This window comes from Bos javanicus, chromosome 11, assembly GCF_032452875.1.
Source record: "Bos javanicus breed banteng chromosome 11, ARS-OSU_banteng_1.0, whole genome shotgun sequence".
NCBI lineage: Eukaryota > Metazoa > Chordata > Mammalia > Artiodactyla > Bovidae > Bos > Bos javanicus.
In genome coordinates, this window is record NC_083878.1 from 89,719,710 (window position 1) to 89,739,925 (window position 20,216).

The following is a 20,216-nucleotide window of genomic DNA, read 5'->3' on the forward strand; positions in this document are numbered from 1 at the left end:
ATAAAGCAAGATTGCATGAACTGCAGTCCCCAATGTAACTACTAAGGAGATAACTGAAAAATGAATGAAGAATGAACTACAGAATTAAAAAGGCAGATTAGAAACTAACACTAAAGAAGGCAAAATAGAGGAATAAAGGAACGCCAATGACACAGATCCATAGGGAAAAACAGCAAAACCGCAGACATAAATTCTATCTCATCAGTAATTGTACTAAATAGTCTAAACACTCTAATCAAATGGCAGAAATGGGTACAATGGATAAAGAACATATGCTGTCAAAGGAGACCCACTTCAGAACAGCATCAAAGAGTAAAACCCTTATAAATTCAATAAGCTATACAATATTTATATGTTGAAAATTACCAAAACATCATTACAAGAAATTAAAAACTAAGTAAATAGACATCCTGTGCTCAAGGACTGAAAGGCAATACTGTTAAGACAGCAGTACTTCCCATATTGATCTTCAGGTTCAATGCAATCTCTGTTAAAATTTCAGCTTTCTTTTTCACAAAAATTGACAAGTTGTTCCTAAAATTCATATAGAAATCCAAGACACATAGAGACAAAACAACCTTAAAAAGGAAAAGCAAAGTTGGAGAATTCACATTTACTGATGTCAAAAAAAAAAAAAAAAAAAGCTACCATAATCAAGATAGTGCAATAGTGGTATAAGGACACACAGAAAAGGAAAATGGCTTAGAACTGACGTTCAGAAATAAACCCACATATTTATGTTTAACTGACTTTTGACAAGAGCGCCATGACAATCCGGAGAGTAAATGAGAGCTTTTCAAAAAATAGTACTGACATTCAAAAAATGAATCTCTACACAGACCTTATACCTTCCACAGAAATTAACTCAAAATGGATTATAGACCTAAATGTAAGAACCGAAAATTACAAAACTCCTGGAAGAAATCATAGCAGTAAATCTTTGTAATCTTTACATACTAGTTTCTTAGATATATCTCCAAAAGCGCATACAACAAAAGAAAAAGCGGTAAGTTGGAACTCAATCAAAATTTTAAAATTTTGTGTACTACTGACAACCATCAATAAAGTAAAATCAACCCACAGAAGGGGAGAAAATACACACAAATCCATCTATCTGATATAGATATTCTACATACCTGATAAAGATGTATTCAAATTATATAATGAACACATTCAAATCAACAATCAAAAGAGAAATAACCCAAATAAATAATGGGCAAAAGATGTAAATAGACATTTCTCCAAAAACAAGATATCCAATTGGCCAACAAGCACATTTAAAAAATGCTCAACATGATTATTCAGCTTAGGAAAGGCAAATCAAATGAGATATCATGTCATACCCACTAGGATGACTAGAATCAAAGACAGAAGACAACAAGTGTAGGTGCAAATGTGAATTCTGAACCCTTACATTACACATTGCTACTGGGAACTTAGTGGTACAGCTACCTTGAGAAATTGGCAGTTCGTCCAAGTGTGAAACAGAGAGTCACGTAAAACCCAGCAATTTCACACCTAGGTATGCACCCAAGAGGATGGAAAACAAATGTCCGCAACAAAAACCTGTATGTGAACGTTCGCAGCAGCATCACTCAAAATAGTCAATAAGTGGAAACAACCCAAATGTCCATCCACTGGGGAATGTGGTTTGTCCACACTTGGAGTTGGAATGCTACAATAAGGAGGAACTATGAGCATCCCAGGTGGCTCAGCGGTAAAGAATCTGCCTACCATGCAGGAGACCTGGGTTCGATCTCTGGGTCAGGAAGGTCTCCTAGAGAAGGAAATGGTAACCCACTCCAGTGTTCTTGCCTGGGAAATCCTACAGATGAGGAGCCTGGCAGACCAGTCCACAGGGTTGCGAAGAGTTGGACACGACTTAGCAACTAAACACACACATGAATGCATCATGCTAAGTAAAAAAAAAAAAAAAAAAGAAAGTCAAGCAAAAAAGCTACAAAATGCAAGAAAATGTATACATGAAATGTCCGGAACAGGCAAATCCAGAGACAGAAAGCAGACTGATGGTCTCTAGGGGGCTGGGGCATGCAAGAGTAAGCAGGGACAGCTACTGGACTGGGGTTTGGGAGGGAGCTAAAACTCTACTAGCACTGGAACAGGCGTGACATATGTACAACTCTGGGAGTATCCAGAAAATCCCTGAATTGTGTACTTCAAAATGGTGAATTTTATACTACATGAATTACATCTCCAGGAAACTTCTGTTTAAAAAGAGTAGTAGTGGGCTACTTCCACAGGGTCGCAAGAGTCGGACACGACTTAGTGACTAAACTCCCAGCACACCTGAGATACATCCCAATGGACAGACCCACATCTCCTCGGGGGCCAGCCCTCCCTCCCTGCTCTTGTACTAAGATAACAAGTTTGGCCCCCCAGGAGGCCGGAGCAAGTGAGTTCTCCCGCAATGCTCCGGACCAGCTCCCGAAGTCTACAGCCTTCGACATACAGGCTGAGAGTTCTGAGCAACCCTTGCCCCTTGCCTGGTCCCTGCACAGAGCAAACCCCTTCTCCTGCAGGAAGCTCCTCCTACACCCCCGAAGCATCAAGGTTCCAACTCCATAAAACGTGCCCTGTGTTTTGCGCCTCCTTTCTCTGCCTCTACTTGGCAATCCATCTGAACCCTTCAAACAAAAGGCACTACAAAACAGTCTGCTCTACCACCAGTTTCGGCCATTTTTCCCATGTACAAAGAGCCAGTAAATAAAATTATAGTCTTCAGCCAGAAAGAACAGCTCAGACTGAGCTGGTACAGGGACAACAGGCAATCGAGCCGCAAGAGGAGGAGGTTTATGAAGAGAGGCTGCATGCAGGGCTCTCTGTCCAGAGGCTGTGCTGGGATCCCGGGTGTTTTCAGGCCGCCAGCAGGTTGCGGGGCCCCCCTGCCAATTTTCCAGAGCCCCGCTCAGGGGGCGGCTTTGCGCTGGCATCGCCTGGCCCCCACAAACAGGCGTGAATTAAAGTTTTAAAGCACCATGGGGTTTCCCGTTTCCTGGGGTGGCTCCTTTTCTACACGGGTCACGGAAGTGGCGGCCACCTTCAGCCTCAGCTCAGTCGCCCAGGTATGAACCACGGGCCTCCGCAGAGCTCAGCTGACAAAGCTGCACAGGTCGTGATGGGTCAGTGGCCATGCTAGTTTCCCACCAGCCCTGTGAGTTTTCACGTGCTATGCTGTATGTACAGAAAAAAAAATGAAAGTGACGTTGCTCAGTCGTGTCCAGCTGTTTTCGACCCCATGGACTGTAGCCTACCAGGCTCCTCCATCCACCCATGGGATTTTCCAGGCAAGAATACTGGAGTGGGTTGCCATTTCCTTCTCCAGGGGTATCTTCCCAACGCAGGGATCGAACTCAGGTCTCCCACATTGTAGGCAGACGCTTTTACCGTCTGAGCCAGGGAAGAACTAGGAATATATGCACTAAGTTTTTAGCAGAAATGTGTAGTAAATATTCATCAGCTATTAACCTTGTTTTGCAGCAGTCCTACCTTGTGCTGAGATGATGGGTAGGAATGATCCAAAAAAAAGCTGATAAAATGTTGATATCCTGATCTCAAGGAGATCAGACTCAGTAGGAACCCTGATGCCCACGCAAGACTCTTCAGACTCATTAAACATAAAACACACTACTGTTTGTCACTGGAAGCAAAGACAACAAACTGCAGCCTAAGATGAGGCTTCTTGTTTCCTCAGTCTGCGCTCCTCGGGAATCTCAATGCCATTCCAATATAAATTTAATCAATTCACTCAGAAGGACAATGCAGATAGTAGAGTGCAGTTTATCACACCAGCGGGCCCAAGGCAGAGTCTCCTCTTAGCCAAGGACCCTGACCAGTTCTGTGAAAACCTTATATACCCTAAGTGTACGTGCTGCTACATCAAACAATGAAGGTCTCAGCCTGAGGAAGTCAACCTGGCACAAAGATATGCATTGAAGAAATTATTTCACCAACTGTATCATATGTGCATGCGTGTGTGTTCAGTCACTCAGTTGTGTCTGACTTTTGCAACCCCATGGATTGTAGCCCTCCAGACTTCTCTGTCCATGGGATTCTCCAGGCAAGAATACTAGAGTGGGTTGACATGCCCTCCTCCAGGGAATCTTCCTGACTTAGGGAATTGAACCCACGTCTCCTGCATCACGGGCAGATTCTTTACCCACTGAGCCACGTGGGAAGCCCCAACTGGGTGTACATCAATATATAAATGAGTCCTAGCAGTGAGTTACAAAGACTTCCCTGGTGACTCAGACTGTAAAGAATCTGCCTGCAATGCAGGAGATCCCAGTTCAACCACTGAGTCAGGAAGATCTCCTGGAGAAGGGAACGTATTCTTGCCTAGAGAATTCCATGGACAGACCACAGGGTTGCAAAAACTCAGACACGACTGACAGACTTTCCCTCACTCAGTGAGTTATTATAAGATTATTTCCTGTTAAATTAACTCACCAAAGGACAGCTGGAATCACTAAAATATAAGAAAAAAACTGGTGGTAGGGATAACCACTCAAAACCTTCAAACTTTGTAACACACACACACACACACACACCACACATATATGCGTGCAATATTTATATATGGGCTTTCCAGATGGCTCAGTGGCAAAGAATCCACCTGCCAATGCAGGAGGTGTGCGTGGATCTGATCCCTCGGCTAGGAAGATGCCCTGAAAAAGGAAATGGCAACCCAGTCCAGTATTCTTGCCTGGGAAATCCCATGGAGAGAGGAGCCTGGTGGGCTACAGTCCATGGAGTCGCAAAGAGTCAGACAGTACTTAGTGACAATATATATCTATGTATGTGTGTAGATACATACATACACACACTGCTGCTGCTGCTAAGTCGCTTCAGTCATGTCCGACTCTGTGCAACCCCAGAGACGGCAGCCAACCAGGCTCCCCGTCCCTGGGATTCTCAAGGCAAGAACACTGGAGTGGGTTGCCATTTCCTTCTCCAATGCATGGAAGTAAAAAGTGAAAGTGAAGTCGCTCAGTCATGTCTGACTTTTATCGACCCCATGGATTGCAGCCTACCAGGCTCCTCTGTCCATGGGATTCTCCAGGCAAGAACACTGGAGTGGGTTGCCATTTCCTTCTCCAGTGCATGAAAGTGAAAGTGAAAGGGAAGTCGCTCAGTCGTGTCTGACTTTAGCGACCCCATGGACTGCAGCCTACCAGGCTCCTCTGTCCATGGGATTTTCCAGGCAAGAATACTGGAGTGGGGTGCCATTGCCTTCTCCACACACACACACATACATATATACGTACACAAATATATACTCAGACACATACTGCAGAACTGGGCGCCCTGCTAAAGGAGCACTATGGTCAGAACCACAGCAGCAGGGGGCCAGACCGAGCACCTGCCCAGCCCCATACCGCAGCTCAAGTGCAAGCGCACAGTAGCAGGAAACTGGACTTAGCTAAAGCTGGGTTTTACCAGGTGACTATGAAAGTGGGAGAAAGGGCCACGTTTTAGAAAGAAGAGGACTGACAACATAAGGGTGGCAGGGAACACTGGAAAGGAAGTGGGGCTGAGGGTCCCGGGAGGATGGGGCATTTCTGAAGCCCAGGAGCAGAAGGACGAGGACTAGCTGCAATGAAGGACGACAGTGATCAGAGAGGGTGCTGGACGTCAGGGTCAGAATGATCAGGCACCACTCAGGAAATGCACAGGCAACAGAAGGCCTCGCAGCATTCCTTGCGAGATAAAGACTGCAAAATGACTTAAATGTCCATCAACAGGAACAAGCTGAAGGATTAGGATGATGTCCTTCACACAAAAGAAGGAGCTGGATCTGAATATACTGGTATGAAGAGATGTCAGAGTCATAATGAAGGAGGAAACAGACAGAACAGGTTCCATCTTTAAAGCAGGACTCCATCTTGGGCCGGACTGTAGACTTGGAGCTATATGCCCAATATTTATGGAAATGATAAACCCACTGGAAAACCAGGCCCCCAGAAGGAAGAGCCCTGGGGCTCACACCTAGACTCTCTGCCGCCTAAAAGAATACCCTAATTATCTGTGTAACCGAATAGAATCATACATTCTATTATGCTTATTGGGGTATGACCACAGGCCTATTGATAACTGTCCACTGTTACCTACCTAGGCTTAAGGCGTATGAATCACAGGTTAACTTTGATTGTATCTTGCTTTTCCTTTGTTCAGACTGCTGCTGCTGCTGCTGCTGCTAAGTCACTTCAGTCGTGTCCGACTCTGTGCGACCCCATAGATGGCAGACCACCAGGCTCCCCCATCCCAAGGATTCTCCAAGCAAGAACACTGGAGTGGGTTGCCATTTCCTTCTCCAATGCGTGAAAGTGAAGAGTGAAAGTGAAGTCGCTCAGTCGTGTCCGGCTCTTAGAGACCCCATGGACTGCAGCCTACCAGGCTCCTCCCCCATGGGATTTTCCAGGCAAGAGTACTGGAGTGGGTTGCCATTGCCTTCTCCGTTGTTCAGACTAGTTTCAGGGAATTTGGGGAGGTGGATTTGGGCATGTACACTTAGGGTATATAAGGTTTTCACAAAAACTGGTCAGGGTCCTTGGCTAAGAGGAGACTCTGCCTTGGGCCCACTGGTGTGATAAACTGCACTCTACTATCTGCATTGTCCTTCTGAGTGAGTTTGTTTCCCGGAACTCGTGGCTACAACAATAAGAACAAGGACAAACACATAATACAAAACAACGTATATAATAATCCCATTCAGAGACATAGCTTAAGTTACACACACACAAAATTTTTCTAGAAGAATGTAGAAAGAAAACCTGTTAATAATCACTTTTATACTATAGGAAATTTTATCCTTCATTTTATTCCTAAATTTTTTTTTTTTTTACTTTCTGCATTTGTAACTCAAGTTTTTAGAACCACAGATTTTTTATTTTTTTATGTAGTGTATTAACCATGAGATGCTACACATGAATGCTATACATTCTTTGGCCTCTCCAAGGATCTTATTTTGCAAACTCTGAATTAAAATCCCACAAAAAGGCCCACTGCTTTGCATTCCAGGCTCCCTGAAGCAAATCCTTAGAGAGCAACAGGCTACCCGAATTGGGCACAGGGATTAGTTAGTGGGAGGTCTTCCTTCTTCCTGTCTCTCTGTCTCCCTAATGAATGGGCTTTAAGACTCAACTAGACATCAGTGTAGAACACAGCTCACAGAGAGAAAGCTTCCCACTTACCTACAGTTCCACACACCCAAGTACACACAAGAGATTCAAAAACAATCCCTCTACCTTTTCCCAGTCTTTCAATTTGCAGATCAAGAATTGTCTTTGGGCTGCTGCTGGGCTTGCAAGTTCCTAATTCAAAAATCCATGCGACTCCACGAAGCTCAGCTTCTGCAGTCCCGCAAGCGGAGGCTTTCCTATGTGTGATGTGTTTGACTGTGATATGAATAGAGGTCTTGTCCTGCGTCTATAAAGCGAGCTCTGTCTCCGAACATTGTATACTAATAGTCTTGCACATGGAGAGACAGAGGGCCCCACAGTCAGCCCTCTAGAGCTGTCCTGCACTTACTTGTTACTTCACATTGATCTTCTCGGGAAAATATAACTCATTCTTCAGCAATGGAGATATTTGTCAAATTATAGCTATGGAACAGATTCATGGGCTCATTAACTATCAATTAATTAAATGAGTTTTCTTTTCAATTCTCTTGCTGTGATAAAAGGCACTGGGCTGATACCATCATCCTTCCTGATTCTAAGAAATGACTCATAAAAATGAAGCTAATCCTTAGGCTTAAACCTGCTCACAAAGAACAGATTGCTTTCCCCAATTGGATACCGAATTAGGCACAAATTAAGCGGCTTGTTATAGTAGAGGCATTACAACAGGAAAGAACAGTTTATTTAGAATGGTGACATGAAACGTGTACCTTTTAAGAACTTAGAAAATAATTCCTTTGACTATGTAGCTCTGAAAAAGAGAAAGGTAGATTTTTCACATGCTGATAGGGAAAAGCTCCAATTAAGTAGAAGAAAAGCTGCATGCAGCATCTGCCATGCAAAAAGGGAGGTCGGGGGCTGGTGTCGAAGTGCCAGTAAGCACGGACAGCAGATGCCTCTGGCTCAGAAGACTAAGGGCCTGGGGCAGAAGGAAGAATCGCTTTGCATGATAAAAGGTTTTGCACTGTTGAATGGCTAATGTACTAGATGTAACTCTTACTGAGGTGAAATTCACATAACATAAATTCAACCATTTTAAAGTTAACAATTCAGTGTGTTCCATGCATCACAGTGGGGTGGCTCAGATGGTAAAGAATCTGCCTGCAATGCAGGAAACTTGGGTTCAGTCCCTGGGTCAGGAAGATCCCCTGGAGGAGGGCATGGCTACCCACTCCAGTATTCTGCCCTGGAGAATTCCACGGACAGAGGAGCTCGGGCTACAGTCCATGAGGTCGCAAAGAGTCAGACAGGACTAAACATGCACGCACGCAATGCTGCACAAGCAGAACCTCAGTCAGGTTGCAAGACATCCTCATCACCCCAAAACAGAACCTATTAAAGCAGTTAATCTCCTCTCTCACTCCACCCGGTCCCTGGTAACCAGAAATTAGCTGTCCCTACGGTTTTACTATTCCAGACACTTTAGACAAATGGAATATACAATATGTGACCTCTTGTGTCTGGGTTCTTGTGCACTTCAATTTAAAAGCCAAAATTTAAATAAAATATTTCCTGGAAAAATTCTATTGAAGTCATTCATTATATTTTTCAAAAATATATAAATGCCTCATGTCTGTAAATCCATGATAGCATGTCCCATAAATGACAGAATGATGAAATTAGACAAGAAAAGATTATCCAGATAATTATATCCTGCTTCAAAGGGCAAAAAGTTATGAGGCTAATGAAGGAAAGTTTGAACACCCACCCTATGCAAAATATCCTGCAAAATACCATGAGTAATTTAGAAGAAAGAGATGGTTAGATTTATAGCTGGAAGAGAACAGAAATTTCCTTTACTTATGGGCTTCCCTGCTGGCTCAGACAGTAAAGAATCTGCGTGCAATTTGGGAAACCTGGGTTCGATCCCTGTCCCTGGAGGCAGGCATGGCAACCCACTCCAGTATTTTTGCCTGGAGAATTCCCAGGACACAGGAGCCTGGCAGGCTACAGTCCAGGGGGTCCTAAAGAGTCAGACACGACTGAGTGACTAAGCACACAGGTTAGAAAGTCAAGGCCCGGACCTACAAAATTCTCCAGGCTCATGCCACAGTTCTGAGTGCCTTGGTCTCCACTGGTGTCCTCTACACTACCATGGCTGACACTCTCAGGAGGTCTGTTATTGAATGAACGAGAGTGAGGCAGAACAGCACACGTGGGCAGAAAACTGTGAGCGTGGAGATCTGAGGTCTCAGCGCTGACACAGAACGAGCTGTGACTCCCATTCTTGCATAAAGGCCTGAACAAACCCACAATCTGCTATTTTGTTGACTCATCAGAAAACTGAGAGTACAGGGCAAAGGACCCATCTGAAATCTGGAGAGGTCAGCAAGTCAGAGCCAAGATCTGCTCACGGGAAGGAGACTCCGCCAGGGTCAGGACAGATGGGATCACGCACGTGTTCATTTTCATGAACTGCTGGATTGAGGATGTGCTAACCTGAGTGAGAAAGGAAACTCCCTGGGGCCACCATCTTAGGGGGCCCCACACTTTGGTGGGTCTGACCTCCAGGAAGTCCACCAGGTTGTCACAGCGAGGAGTCAAGAAAATTCATTCCTGGCTCTGGCTAGGAGAGGGGAAGAAAAACCAACTGAGATAGGCCCAGGACTGTCTACATAACAAAGGCCCAGTCTTCAGGCCTCAGTGAACCTGAGGAGCCGTAATGATCCCACTCCAGTCCTGCTCACCCAAGGAGGAGCAGGATACCCAAGGGACTCTTGTGAAGAACTCAGCCCAGGTACCCTGCCTGCGAAGTCAGGTATGGAACTTTACCTGGTGCTCTCTAGTGGGCTAGTTAAGAATCCACCTTGCAATGCAAGAGACACAGGTTCAAACCCTGGGTGGGGAACTAAAATCCCACATGCTAGGGACCAACTAAGCCCACCTAGTGCGAACAGTGTGTGTGCGCTCAGGCGTGTCCCCCCAGGCTCCACTGTCCATGGAATTTTCCAGGCAAGAACACTGGAGTGGGTTGCCATTTCCTCCTCCAGGGGATCCTCCTGACCCAGGGATCAAACCCACGTCTCCTGTGTCTCCTGCGCTGGCAGGTAGATTCTTTACCACCGAGCCACCTGGGAAACCCGGCTAAGCCCGCCCACCTCAACTATCGGGCTCACATTACAACTAGAGTCTGCACCCCACAGGGCAGTGACCAGCGAAGATCCTGCAGGCCTCAACTAAGTCCTGATGCAGCCAAATAAATAAGAGAACCGTTTTTTAAAAGACTGAGGTTTAATGTTCAGCACACACAATGTTCCCCTGCCCCTCAGCTAACAGCCCCGCTAATAAGGCGCCCGTGTGTGTGTGTGTGTGTGTGTGTGTGTGTGTGTGTGTGTTTGGTGACAGTGAATCACAGCTCAGAGAGCTTCGGGAAACAGACACTCTCTAATGAAGAGTTCTCAGGAAACCCCAAAGGCATCAGGGAAGACAAAAAAGGTCACGAGAGGACTCTGAGGCCTCTGGCACCTACAGCTACCACACACATTAAACACAGTTCAGCTCCTATGACATTAACACAAAACCTCACCCTACAGGCCTTTTACCTCAGTTCCTACTAACAAACACATCATTCTCCGCTATCAACAAAAAACCCCCAAAGCATACCGCTGGCAAGAGAAATTACAATCTGAAGAGACAGAGCAAGCCCAAACTCAGACATGACATAGATACTGGAATTATCACACAGGGGATTAAAATAGCTGTGGTTAATACATTAAGGGCTCTTTGTGGGAACGCAGACAAAATATAAGAGCCAATGGGATATGTCAAGTGACAAAAATGCACGACCCAGAAGTTGAGAATTACATTTGATTTGGCAGATTTTCTGAGGACTTAAGCCCAGAAGACAGTTTTTCAGATAGCTGTGAGGGACTGCTCCGAAGAGGTAAGGGAAGAGCCAGGATATATAGAAGTTTAGCAAAAAAAAAACAAAAAACAGGTCAGTTCAGTTCAGTAACAGATTCAGTTCAGTTCAGTCATTTAGTCAAGTCCGACTCTGCGACTCCATGAACCACAGCACGCCAGGCCTCCCTGTCCATCACCAACTCCCGGAGTTCACCCAAACTCATGTCCATTGAGTCGGTGATGCCATCTAACCATCTCATCCTCTGTCATCCCCTTTTCCTCCTGCCTTCAATCTTTCCCACATCAGGGTCTTTTCAATTGAGTCAGCTCTTCACATCAGGTGGCCAAAGTATTGGAGCTTCAGCTTCAACATCAGTCCTTCCAATGAATATTCAGGACTGATTTCCTTTAAGATGGACTGGTTGGATCTCCTTGCAGTCCAAGGGACTCTCAAGAGTCTTCTCCAACACCACGGTTCAAGAGCATCAATTCTTCAGTGCTCAGCTTTCTTTATAGTCCAACTCTCACATCCATACGTGACTACTGGAAAAACCAGAGCCTTAACCAGACGGACCTTTGTTGGCAAAGTAATGTCTCTGCTTTTGAATATGCTATCTAGGTTGGTCATAACTTTCCTTCCAAGGAGTAAGTGTCTTTTAATTTCATGGCTGCGATCACCATCTGCAGTGATTTTTGGAGCCCCCAAAAATAAAGTCAGCCACTGTTTCCACTGTTTCCCCATCTATTTGCCATGAAGTGATGGGACCGGATGCCATGATCTTAGTTTTCTGAATGTTGAGCTTTAAGCCAGATTACAGTTAATTAAAACAAACAAACAATATCTCATGTTAATGAATTTAGCACTTTTCTATGTATGGGAAGATGAAATGCAAGAGCCTGGGCTCGTTGAAATCACTCTTTTGATGAGCACTTCGGCTACCTGGGGCCAGGGTCCTACTTTCTCCATCCTGAATACCCTCATGGTGTGCAGTTGGGGTCAGCTTCTGTAGATGCTGGCTTGATGTCCATAACATCCTTCATTTACTGGCAGGCGATATTTTCCATCCACAGTTATATAAGCAGAAAGATGGATTTTTTTTTTTAAAGAATCAAAGGAAACGCTAGAAAACAAAAACATTTTAAAGAATGAAAAATGTCTAAGTCAGGCTCATCAACAGAGTAAGTACAGCCAAGACAAAAGTCAGTAAGTTTGAAGAGAGGTCAATAGAAAGTTGCCAAACTAAAATGCAAACAGAAAAAAAAAATAATAATAATTAAAAAAAAAACCAAGAACATCCAAGAATGGTAGGAAAATTTCAAAAAGTATGGCATATGCATAATTAGAATGTCAGAAAAAGAAAAAAGAAAACAGAGGAGGAAAATATTTGAAGCAAGAATGGCTGAGAATTTTCCATAATCAATTACAGACACCAAACCACAGGTTCAGTAAGCTTAAAGAACATCAAACAGGATAAATACCAAAATAGGCGCTCCTTAGCACGTCATATTCAATTGCAGAAATCAAAGACTGAATTAAAATCATGAAAGAAAGCAGAAATGAAGGAGAAAAAAACACTCTACCTGTAGAAGAGCAGGAATAAGAAATTAGATCTGACTTCTCTTCAGAAAAAGAGAAGTCTCTCCACACGTAAAAAGTGGAGTGAAATATTTAAAATGTTGAAAGAAAAACATCACCACACTAAAATTCTACTTCCAAGAAAAATATCCCTCAAAAGTGAAAGAAAAATAAATATTGGGTTGGCCAAAAGGTTCGTTCAGCTTCCTGAACGAACCTTTTGGCCAACCCAATATTTCTTTAGAGAAGCGAAAATTGAAGGAATCTATCACCAGGTGTCCTGCCTCACAAAAAGTGTAAAGTTCTTCAGAGAGAAAGAAGATGATACGTCAGAAACTCGGATCAACATAAACACAGGAAAAGTTAGAGAAGGAATGAATGAAAATATCCATTTTCCCTTTCTTAATTGATCTAAAAGAAATTATTTAAAGCAGAAATAGCAACGTCAGAATATGGATAAATGAAAAAAATGTCAATAAAATCATAAAGGCAGGTAGAGAATAATCAGAAATACTCTGAATCTTTACTATGTACGCATCAAGTGGAACAGTGTTACCTGAAAGTGGAGTTAGTTTAGTATTAAAAAAATATATAAATATATATATAGCACAAACTCTATGGCAACCACAGAAAGATATTAAAAAGAAGTTTAACTGATATGCTAATAGAGGAGATAAAATAGAATGATACAAAATACTCAAAACCAGAGAAGTCAGAAAAATAGAGGAGAAAAAAAAAAATCAAAGAACAGATGTCATGAACAGAAAACAATTTCAAATATGGTGGATACTAATCCAACTATATCAGTAGTCACTTTAAATGTGAAAAGTCTAACTGCACCAGTTAAAAGTCAGAGATTTCCAGGGTGGATAAAAAAAAATAAGATTCAATGATATGTTGTTTAAAGAAACCAATTTTAAATAAAAAGACTCAGGTTAAATATAAAGGAATGGAGAAAGACCCGTATGTCAATGCTAAAGAAAAGAAAGCTGGAGCAACTATGTTAATTTCAAACAAAGCCGACTTCAGACCAAGGAAAACCATCAGGGGTAAGGGACACTGCGTAAGATACAGGAGTCAGTTCTCCAAGAAGACATGAAAGTACTAAATACATATGCATGAGCAGCATAGTGTCAACATATGGAAGCAAAAATTAACAGACCTGCAAGGAGAAACGGTGGCTGAGATGGTAAAGAATCTGCCTGCAATATGGAAGACCTAGGTTCCATCCTGGTTTGGAAAGATTCCCTGCAGGACGGCATGGCAACCACTCTAGTATTCTTGCCTGGAGAATTCCATGGACAGAAGAGTCTGGTGGGCTACAGCCCACGGGGGTTGCAAAGAATGGGACTCGACTGAGTGACTAAGTACACAAGCACTATTATAGTTAGAGAATTTCCACTCCTTTCAGTAATGGACACGGAGAAGGCAATGGCACCCCACTCCAATACTCTTGCCATGGAAAATCCCATGGACGGAGGAGCCTGGTAGGCTGCAGTCCATGGGGTCGCACAGAGTTGGACACGACTGAAGCGACTTAGCAGCAGCAGCAGCAATGGACAAGATTCAACAAGAAGAAATACAGTTAAGTACATGGCTGACCTGAACAGGACTAAACAATCAACTTGATCTATTTGACACACAGAACTGTCCATTCAACAGCAGCAGAATACACATTCTTGAGGTTCATATGGAACATTCAAGACTATAAAACATTTTATCAAATTAACAAAAGCAGCAGAAATCATACCAAGTATGCTTTACATCAGGATGGAATGAAACTGGGAGTCAGTAACAGGACAGTAGCTGGAAAATTCCCAACGATCTGGAGATGAAGCAGCACACTTCTAAATAACACGCTGGTCAAAGAAGTCTCAAGAGAAATTTAAAAGTATTTTGAACTGAATGAAAATAAAACCATAACTTATCAAGATGAGCAGACTGGAGCAAATACACTGCTTATAGGGAAATTTATAGCATCAAATGCATACATTCCAAAAGAAGAAAGATCTGAAATTAATAACCAAAACTTGCTTTTTTAGGCCTAAAACAAGCAGAGGAAGACACTGTAAAAACTAGAGCAAAAATCAATGAAATCATAAACAGAAAAGCAACAGAATCAAGAGCTGATTCTCTGAAAGATCAATGAAATTGATAAATATTTAGTTAAGCTAAAATTGTATTGGTTAAGATGGATACATAAAACACAAGGGTTGTGAACTCTGGACATAAAAATGCATGAATGACTAACCTCAGTCCATAGCTATAGTCTCTACTATATCTATCAGCAATGCAGTACTTTGGGGCATTTTCACCAAAAAATTAAAGCAAAACAACAATCAAAAGAGAAAACTTTTGTAAAGGAAGAAATATGGCACTATTTCATTTAGGCTGTGCTAAACAGAAAGAGCTGAAAAGCTAGAGAAAATAACAGGCTTAATGGGTCTAATACTTTCCATTTTTGTGGACCAGAATGGCAATATTTTATTCAACCAGGAGGAGCTTTCAAGATGGGATACAAGTGCATTAGGCAGTGTCTGTCCGAGTTCCCAGATGCCTCACCACTGCCTCACATCTTACATCTGACTGCCTCCTTGCTCTCGAAACTCGGAAGGGTTATTTGTGCATCTGCCTTCTGATGGATGTTGAATGTTCTCCTTCAGAGCTTCTCACTGGCAATGTATGCAGTCCTCAGAGGAGCCTGTAAAAGAAGCAGCCCTAGTACTAGCCTCAGTTTTCGTGAACAAACTGGGACCATTTACAGAGAGGCTAAGGGTCTTTCCAGAAGTTTCCAATGGGACGTGAAGTCTGGAGAAGGATTCCAAGCCACTGTCCTTGTGGTACTGCTCTGCTCTGCTCTGCTCAGCAGTGACAACAGCCACAGATGCCTGGACTTCATGAGGCCAGTGTCAAGGTCCTGACTTTGACCGCCACTGCTCAGATGCAAGCACGTGAGCTAAAAGCAAGCCTCAAAGAGTCCCCTTTCAGGGAAAATGTCAGTGTTCACATTGCTTTATCTCTTTAACTGACTGGACAGGTGTTTACTAATTCGCCCTCACTTCTCTTTAAGCCCCGGCAGCAAAATATCCACTTGACATACAAGGTTATTTGCTGAAATATATTTGCTGTGTATGAAACAATAAACTGCTGGGGGAGGGTGTGCAGAATTTAAGGCTTCCCTGGTAGCTCAGCTGGTAAAGAATCCGCCTGCAATGCAGGAGACCCCGATTCGATTTCTAGGTTGGGAAGATCCTCTGGAGAAGGCAACGGCTACCCACTCCAGTATTCTGGCCTGGTGAATTCCATGGACAGAGGAGCCTGGCAGGCTACAGTCCATGGGGTCGCAAGAGTCTGCACATTGTAAATTGGGCAGAATTTACAAGTAAGACCACTTTTAAACTGAAATAATTTCACTATAAAATTAAATTAGAACCACAATTTTAAAAATCAAAAGTAGGAAAATGAAAAAGTCCATAGGAGGAGCCTGGACTCCCGTCTTCAGTATATTTTCCATATCTGTACACATAGTGTACATACAATTCAGTCTCATAACTGTTTTCACTTAGTGATATATTACAAACATTTTCCTATGCCCACCATCTCCAAAAATCTTATGAAATTAGAGCAGGATATTTGCTTGTCCAAATTTAGATGTTCTCCATTTGGGGCTATTATTTAAAATGAACAAACAAATGAAGAGCCTTTGGGCCTAAAGCATTTCTTTTTCTCCACATTCAGTATCGTTTTCCCAAGCAAAATTCTCCAAAGTACGACTGTTTGAAGTAATTATGCAGCTGCAAACAAAAGTCATGCCTTTATCCTTCAGTCACCCCTTCCCCCAGCCTAGACCTAGAAATTCCTTTCCTCTGCTGAGGCAACACAATTTATATTTCAAAGGTTCCTGCTCTGCAGAAGAGCCCACTTCATCGTATTAGCAAACGTTCCCTGTAGCTAGTTTATCTTTGAATTGTTTTTCAATTTAAAAAATTTTTAACCCAGAAATATCCTTTATCTTAACCACCAAGATATATATTTGCTATCATATAATCTTAGGTGCTAGAGAAGACTCTTGACAGACCCTTGGACTGCAAGGAGATCAAACATGTAAATCCTAAAGGAAATCAACCCTGAATATTCATTCACTGGAAGGACTGATGCTGAAGCTGAAGCTCTGGTACTTTGGCCACCTGATGAAAAGAACTGACTCATTGAAAAAGAGCCTGATGCTGGGAAAGATTGAAGGCAAAAGGAGAAGTAGACAACAGAGGATGAGAGGGTTAGATAGCACCACTGACTCAAGGACATGAACTTGAGCAAACTTCAGGAGATACTGGAGGACAGAGGAGTCTAGTGTGTTATAGTCTATGGGGTTGCAAAGAGTCGGGCACGACTTAGTGACCAAACAACAACAAAATGGTAGTTACATTGTCTAGACTTCCCTGGTGGCTCAGTGGCAAAGACTCTGCCTGCAAATGCAGGAGACACAAGAGATGCCGGTTCGATCCCTGAGTAGGGAAGGACCCCTGGAGAAGGAAATGGCAACCCACTCCAGTATTCTTGCCTGGAAAATGCCATGGACAGAGGATCCTGGCAGGCTACAGTCCATATGATCACAAAAGAGGTGGACACGATTTAGCAGCTAAACAATAACAAGATCAATGTCTAAGCAAGCAGCGTGGTGCAGATTAAGCACATAGGGTCCACGGAAGGAAAACTCCACATACAATTTAAGCTAAAATCATACAAACTGCATTTTCAGCTTCTGAATGATTATTTTTATTAGCAGCTCATCTAAGGGTTTTTGTCATGTGGAGTCAGTTTATAAATGTCAGTGGTTTTAAAAACTACCATATGGGCAGTGTTTCAGAAAATAACAAAATGTAAATCTTCAAGCAGGATCTTAATGTCCTGTACTTATTTATGTTTTTAATGTACTGCTGCTGCTGCTGCTGCTGCTAAGTCGCTTCAGTCCCGTCCGACTCTGTGTGACCCCAGAGACGGCAGCCAACCAGGCTCCCCCGTCCCTGGGATTCTCCAGGCAAGAACACTGGAGTGGGTTGCCATTTCCTTCTCCAATGCATGAAAGTGAAAAGTGAAAGTGAAGTCGCCCAGTTGTGTCCAACTCCTAGCGACCCCATGGACTGCAGCCTACCAGCCTCCTCCATCCATGGGATTTTCCAGGCAAGAGTACTGGAGTGGGGTGCCATTGCCTTCTCCATTTAATGTACTGAGATGAGTTAAAAGTTTAGTATAGTGAAGCAGAATGTACCAGGCCCTGGGCTGGGAATTCAAAATGGAGTGACAGGCCAGGGTCACTAAGCCAAGAGAGCGACAAATAAATGTGGAAGTCTGCGTCTCATTTCTGGTGCCAGGCAGAGGTGGGAAAGCAAGAAGTGTGGAGGGTAGTGCTTAACTTGGGGAGGTTTCGTTCCCAGAGGCCTCAGCGAATCAAGCCAAACACTAAAAAGCACGCTTATTTCAGGGTAAACACGATTTTCTACGTAACTGTGTCTTAACTTTCAGTTGACTAAATCATGGTTATATCTTGTCAACATAACACAACACAGGTGCTACCATCAACTCTCTTTGGCGAAGGCTTTTGGTTTTTGTCTTGCTTTTTTTTTTTTTTTTTAATACTTTGGAGCTAATGCTTATTTCCAGGATTTTTAAAATATTCAATATTGCAAAGCTCACGGGCCCTAGGCACTGTGCCTGCTGTCCCTAGGAGTACAAGCTGACTCAACTCCACGTTACCATGAATGCCAGGGCAGATCAGGAATGTGATGGGGTCTGAGGGAGCCACGCAGTGCTCCCAGGAACAGGCAGGAAGAGGAGCAGGGGGATGAGCCAGGAGCATCTCAGGAGCAGGCACAGTGCCAAAGCGGGGGAGCTGAGACGAGCCTGGGATGCAGAGGAAAGCAGGTGATGCGGGGGCGGGGGACCCTGCAGTGCCCTGGACCACCACTGCTGTCCAGCGACGGCAGCCAGCCAAGGACAGCAGGCCGGAGAAGGGACAGGTGGGCGAAAAGACACATCTCAAAGATGCAGGAGCAAAGAGCAGGTGGCTCTGAAGCCAGGATGCAAACAGGGCCGGCACCACGGCCAGGAATGAGGGCAGCAGCTTTAAGAGGTCAGCTGGAGCCGGACACCTGGGTGGGCAGTTGATCAGCTGCAGGCAACACCCTCCTGCATCCCTGGGCAAGATGTGTGGCCCTGGGCCCGGAGCAGGTAGCAGGATTCACCACGATGGCACGGGTGTGGGAGAGGATTCTCTCAATCAGCCTCCATTGGGCATTCAGGGGTGGGTGCGGCTGGACTGGACCCTGGACAGCGGGCGGCCGGAGCTGAGGTTCAAAGGCCAGCAGTGTGGATGCTGTGAGACACATGGGACTTGGATGGGAAAATCAGGAGGGCTCGTGACAATTAACCTGAGGCCAAAGGTCAAAATCAATGGACATGAGTTTGAGCAAACTCTGGGAGACGGTGAAGGACAGGGAAGCCTGGCGTGCTGCAGTCCATGGGGTCACAAAGAGTAGGACATGACCTAGAGACTGGACCAAAAAAAGGTCAGGGTCCAGGCAGATTTCAAGGACTAAAGAGTTTGGTAAAGAAAAATGTTAAGTTCCTCTAAAGCAGGCCCCTCATTTTACACATTAGACATAAAAATCCACAGACTCTTGCATCTGTGTTGGGACTGAATGGAGCCAGCAGAATGGTTGAATCTGAGTAACACAGGCTGCTGAGAAGAGGATGGGCCCCGCTGAGCAGGAATGTCAAGCATCTGGGACTAAACCCAAGAGAGAACAGTCCCGGTGACAACGAACTCTGCACAAGTCAGGCCTGGACCCGCTCCTGGCTGGCCCACCAGGGCTGGCTGCATCAAGTCCCCATGCAGCCAGCCTCAAGAACAGGCAGGGCTGGCCGCAGGGTCTGTGAACCACGAAAGAAAAGCACCTCCCCAAGTCCCTTCTTCAGATCGTCAGTCTAGGAAACTTGAGAGCCGCATCTGTAATTTTAAATGTCCTGGTGAAGTGAAGTGAATGAAGTGAAGTCACTCAGTCGTGTCCGACTCTTTGCGACCCCGTGGATTGTAGCCTACCAGGCTTCTCTGTCCATGGGATTCTCCAGGCAAGAATACTGGAGTGGGTTGCCATTTCCTTCTCCAGGGGATCTTCCCGATCCAGGGATCGAACCTGGGTCTCCCGCATTGCAGGCAGACACTTTAACCCCTGAGCCACATTAAAAAAAAAAAAAAAGGAAAAGGAAGCAAAGGAAATTCATTTTAGTATTTAACTCACTGTAGCCAAACTAAAATCATTTCAACGTGTGATCAACTTCAACGTTATTATTGAGATAATCTGCATTCTGTTTTTCACACTAGATTTTGGAAACCAGACACTTTACACACTCGGGGCACAGTTCACATGGGACTGGCTGCAGTGCAAGGGCTCGAAAGCCCCACCCTCTGCCCACTCTCCCCTCTACCCCCAGCCCCTTTGGTTTGCTCCTACTGCACCAGCAAGAGAGCCTGCCCCCCCAGGGAGAAGGCTTATCTGCAAGGCCCCGGGACACAGCCCAAGGCCTCCCACCAGCACTCT

The 20,216-nt window shown here is 44.2% G+C and overlaps 1 protein-coding gene across 4 annotated transcripts in view; it reads right to left on the bottom strand.

Moving 5' to 3' along the window:
• RNF144A (ring finger protein 144A) overlaps positions 1 to 20,216 on the bottom strand; it is a 128,776-nt gene that overhangs the window by 96,753 nt on the left and 11,807 nt on the right. The gene's annotated exons all lie outside the window — the stretch shown is intronic.